Consider the following 6,000-nt stretch of genomic DNA (forward strand, 5'->3'; position numbering starts at 1 on the left):
TTTACAAAAGACAATTATCGATCAAATGCAGAAATTACTTTTATAAAACTGTCCATAAAACGTACTATCTGCTAATTTTTTTGTTTTGCCTGTGTAATGCCCATAGGCTTTAAAATTAAATCCTGAACTTGGCAAAAACGCTGCATTGGCCCATGTTGAGGCGTCTGTAACACCCTAAGGTGTTCCAAGAAAAAATAGGCGGAAAAGCGCATACGATTGAGAATCATAAAGACTTTGTCCAGAGAAAGTTTAATCAAAGTAGTTTTTGTTTTAGTTGAGCAAATTTTTTTGAAGTTGAGTCCCACCATTGCATTGTTTGCTGAGGGACAATACAAACCAACTGAATTTGCTGCACAAATAAAGAGGTATAGTGTATTCTTAACACATGATTTTCAGTTTCTTTTGTTAGTACGTTATATTGTTTATTACATATCAACGTGATAAAAAAATACAGGTAAAAATATAACAATACCATTGGCTTAGGTACCACAATTCCCCCAATACTGAATCGCGTTGCTTATTGCATGGGGCTCTGAGAATCAACGGGCGTCAAAATAAGTTAAGTCTCAGCGTTCATGTAAAACGGAGAAAGTAGGCGTGAGCGTGGACGTTTATAGCGGATTCATACGAAGTTCATCTATGTACTCCGCAAGGGCCTGCGCATGATGTACGGAAAGCGCATGATTCACGCTTTCCGTACGTCGTCCGCGACCCTATACGGACGGAATATGCCAAGCTATTTTTGACATCCTAATTTGGGTAGTTGCGGGCTGCAGATTTTGGTTAAAGTAGGATTTGTCAGTCTGGTAACATGCACTTTTACAGCTCTTATGACATCACAATAACAGATGATTTTTGTGGCGTAGTTGTACGCCGCCGCCGCCGCCTCCGGTGTGCGTAAGCAACGCGATTCATTATTGGGGGAATTGTGGCATATCTAAGCCAATGGAATTGTTATATTTTTACCTCCATGTATTATCACCTTGATATGTAATAAACTATATAACGTACTAACAAAAGAAAGTGAAAATCATGTGCTAAGAATACACTATACCTCTTTTTTTATGCTGCGCAAATTCAGTTGGTTTGTTTTGTATTGCCCCACAGCAAAACAATGCAATGGTGGGACTCAACTTCAAAATTTTTTTTCTCAACTAACACGAAAACTACTTTGATTAAACTTTCTCTGAACAAAGTCTTTATGATTCTCAATCGTATGCGCTTTTCCTCTTATTTTTTTCTTGGACCACCTTAGGGTGCTACAGACGTCTCAACATAGGCCAATGTAGCGCTTTTGCCAAGTTCAGGATTTAATTTTAGAGCCTATGGGCCGTACACAGGCAAAACAAAGAAATTAGCAGATGGTACGTTTTATGGACAATTTTATAAAAATAATTTCTGCCTTTGATCGATAATTGTCTTTTGTAAAAAAATTCCCGAAAACACGACAATTTACTCAACTTTACCTACGCGCTAAGGAGGAGTAAAAAATATAAAGGAACTGCCCTATAATGAAATCACGATGCTCGAAAAACGCAAAAAATCAAGTGTTGAATGAATGCCTGGAACGGTCGATTTAGAGCGAATTTTTTGTTTTCGTACCTGGTTTTCCAACATTTCGTGAAGTTCAAATGGCGCTCACGTGCCCAAAAATTTTTTGCTGCTCAAATTATTTTGGGAAAATACTGTATTACCTATGTCTATATGTGTGTAATTTTCTGATATCTTTTGAGAGAAATTGATTTTTGTCGAGCGCCCCGACTGGGACAGTTGGCGTGGAATGACCCATATCTATAAGACGTCCTACAAAGAGTGACCTTGTTCATGTGATTGAATATCAAGGCACACACACGTACACATTCGGTTAAAAAACGCCAGGCCTGCGATGAAACCGCAGCACAGTCACAGCGAAAGCTGGAAGAGCGGCGTTTCTAGAGCCCGTTGTAAGCTATCTTGGGGCTACAATACAAGTAGACTAGAAAGGTACCCACTACGCCATAAATCACAATTTTTGTGAAGTTGGGAAGCACCTACTAAGCCATTATTCGTCATTCTTCGGAGAAGCGAGGCACCAGCTACACGTCTGTAAGGCAATATGTGCACTTTGTTGACGCGACGACTGTTGACGATGAAGAATTATGGCTCAGCCATTTGTAATGGATTGGGAGCTTTAAACGGCCCACCAGTTATGTAATTTGCATTGGGTGACGCCCGCTCGCTATTTCCCTCTCCCGTCATGCTGTATAACATACGTTGACGTGGGAGAGAGACGGGGGGGGGGGGGAGAACTTACTGAGACCCCGAGGAAATGGATCATGCGCTCATGGGCTTCCTTGGCAACCAATCCAAGTGCACTTGCGAGGAACCCACTACGCTTTATAGCGTAGTGGGTATAGCATTGTAATTTTACTGAGACCCCGAGGAAATGGATCTGCTCTTATAGGCTTCCTTGGCAACCGATACAAGTGCACTTGCGAGGAACCCACTATGCTCTAAATCATTCTAATTTTTGAGAAGTAGGGCAGCAGGCACTGTGCCATTTTTCTTCATTTTACGGAGATCCGTGGTACCTGCTAAACGCATGTAAGGCATTGTGCGCACTTTGTTGATGCTGTGCTTGATGACGACGAAGAATTATGGCAGAGATCTTTGTATGGGTTGGAAGCATTTCACAACCTACTCGTTGCGCAATTCGCATTGTGTGACGCCTCGTTACAGAATTCGTGTTGTGCGACGCATGGTGCTTATTTTACTCTTCTACCACGCTATATTGCATATGCTAATGTGGTTCCTTCCCGACATGAAGCCTGTATAGGACCTTTTTGCAAAGCAGTTTCAAGCACCGGCATGGCTCAGAGGTTGAATACTGGGCTCCCACGCAGAGGGCCCAGGTTCGAACCTCGTTCCATCCTGGAGTTTTTTTCTTATTTAGTTTTTTTTTCTTATTTCGATCGATACTGGTTACGGACACCGGCGGCGGCGGCGGCGGCGGACAACTACGGCGCCAAAAACGGCCGGTGAAATGATCTCATAACAGCTTTCGCTGTAAAACTCCCTCGTCAGCCCACTGTAGAAGGCTCCCACCAGCAACATCAGAATTTCCGAAAGTCATTTACTGCCGTACCGCTTGCGGGCAGGCCGCTGCGTATTAGCACACATGCTTTGGGAGTGCGGCTCGCTCGGCCGGACTTGCAGCAAGGCCGAGTGGGAAGTGCTTCTGCGCAGCCCGAACCTTCAAGACCAAAGCCTGGCCGTCCAGTGCGTCCGCGACAGGGCCATTAGGCTAGACCTGCCGGTCCCCACGTGGGAGTAGCCGGGTGGCGCGGGGCAACCTCAGCTTCTGCACTGGACTCTAATAAAGTGGTTCACTCTCTCTCTTATCATGAGCCTCGGAACGTGCAACCGAACGAGACGAAGCGAGGGCCAAAACGCCGCAAATTTGCTTCACTCCCACGCATAGGTCGGCAAAAAATATGGAACTCACTCTCATGAAATATATTTTGCCCTTAGGGCTCACTCAGACTCAGACTCACCAAAGGTCTCCTCAACCGGACTCACTCGGACTCGGACTCATTAAAAATTTTCTCAACCGGACTCGATCGGACTCAAGCTCATCAAAATACTACTCACTCGGACTCACTTAGACTCAAACTCACGGCTCGATCTGAGTCTGAGTGAGTCGACTCATGAGTCCGTTAGCGTAAAATTAGTTTTTTCGACCATGGTATCAACACTGCTCTTTAACACTGCAGCATCTCGTGTAATCGGCGCTTGCTTGACGCCCTTTGCTATCGTGCCTTCAAATACGAGTTATCAGTGATTGCAATCCAGTAAGGGCATTTTTATTGAAAGAGATCCCTTACGAAAATGTCTGATATGGCCCATATATGTTTCATGTAAGGCCATATACGTATGATCAAATAAGGGTACATATAAACTCATATATGGCCATATATGAATTTATATACTGTTGTAAGAGTGCTTATATAAGGCTATATACTCCCATATATGAGTGCACTTATATCACTTATAAGGCTATATACTCCCGTATATGAGTGTATATAATGCTATATCTACTCCCATATATGAATGAAAATCAGCTATGTTTATACTCATGTCTATATATTCACAGATACTTTGACGCCCTACATATAAAACTTTCATATAAGCAAGATCAATGTCTCTTGATCAGAGGCTTAATTGAGTTACAGATGGGAATATTTGTCATGTTGCTGCTGTTATTGTATGGGGAGGTGGGACCAGTCAAGCTGCCTATATGCAGCTTTTATCCCACCATCCTTGCTGTGTATACATGTTTTGTAACTATGTGGCAATAAACTTCAACTTAAACTTCTTGTAGAAATAAAGCAACAGCTGCATTTCAAAGCTGTCAAAAAAAAAAAAAATGGGGCAAACTCGAAGTTCTTCAAAAAACATATCGCGTGAGTCTTTTCCAATAAAAAATTCCTTAACGGATAATTACTACTGATAACTCTTATTTGAATGTATGACAGTGGCGTAAATCCATCAAAACAACAGGGGGGGTCCCGGACTTTGCATGGCAGCCATCTTGATTATTAGAAATGTGCATTTTATTTTACACAAAAATGAAAACTTTACAACAAAACAAAAAGAAAACACACAAATATTCATATATCGCGTTATTGCAATGCTCTTGACGATCTGCACTGCGCGACGAATGAGTCATACAACGTTCTGAACTAGTTTCTACAACACAGTTCCAAACAGCCGATGAGTATTCGATGAATCTACACACTGGATATGAAACAAACGTTAAAGGAACACTGACACCAAAATTGAAACCTCGAGGTGTTTGTATTGTTTGATTGTCTGTATGCGTGCAAGGGTACTTCGGGCCGTTTATAACTGGCGGACGTTAGCTTTCAGTTATCTTAATTTGATTTTGAAGCAAGCGTGAATGCTCATCTGAGTTGACAGCACCTCGCGACATCTTCACTAGTATGGCGAAACATTGGTATTAATGAGAACTAACACACAGCAATGCCAAGGAAAGTATAGGGGGTGTTATTTGTAGTAATTAGAATATAAATGTGAAGAAAGTAAAGTGGACGAAAAGATAACTTGCCGCCGGCAGGGACCGAACCTGCGACCTTCGAATAACGCATCCGATGCTCTACCACTTCGCTACGGCGGCAGTAATCTCCCCGTCTACTTTATAGGGTATATATGTGGATTGAAACTTCAGGAAACTTAGGAGTGTTAGGATTATTGGTCAGCTGCCTGCTCGTATATAGATCACGTGCTACGTGACGCCAAGAAGGCAGAAAAAAGAGTGTTCCACACTTGACCCCACACTATTCCCCCTCGCCTCGTTCTCTCCGAAAGAGCATATGACAAAGAAAGTTAGAGGTGACCGAAGTCACTTTCATGTCCCTTTCATCAGGTGCATACACAAAATATTTTTACAGATATCAAGAACTTGTTGCGCAGCTTATGTTTGCATAACAAAATTAGAGCCCGGTATACACATAAAGCCTTCTCCTTGCTTTCTCACCGCGGGAGCGGTTGATTGAAGGAGCCATGGGGCGACGCCCTTGGACGGTTCGCTCTGTGTTACATCACTTCCTGCTTGATGTCCGAATAAACACGAAGAGGGCATCATGCCATCATGGGATGTTTTGTGTCATTATAATATACGGGAGATTCAAGTATGCGCTTTTTAATATTTTTTTCTTCGCAAATACGCAACTCTGAGCCTTCACATTGCGAGGGTGCATGGTTTCTAAAGCCCTAACCCCCCGTACGCGTTACAACGCGTCAGCTCGTGGCGTGTGGACTCGGCGCCGCGCCCTTTCCCTATGGAGTGAGAGGACGCGCGGCTACACGTAGCTGCGCGACCTCTTTTTCCATAGCAGTCGAGAAGGTGTTGAGAGGAGAGACGAGCTGATGAACGAAGGAATGAGAGAAACGAGCGAGGGCCTTTTTTGTATCATCAAACACGTGTAACTCAGCTATTAC

The sequence above is a fragment of the Rhipicephalus sanguineus genome, chromosome 2, assembly GCF_013339695.2.
Source record: "Rhipicephalus sanguineus isolate Rsan-2018 chromosome 2, BIME_Rsan_1.4, whole genome shotgun sequence".
Lineage (NCBI taxonomy): Eukaryota > Metazoa > Arthropoda > Arachnida > Ixodida > Ixodidae > Rhipicephalus > Rhipicephalus sanguineus.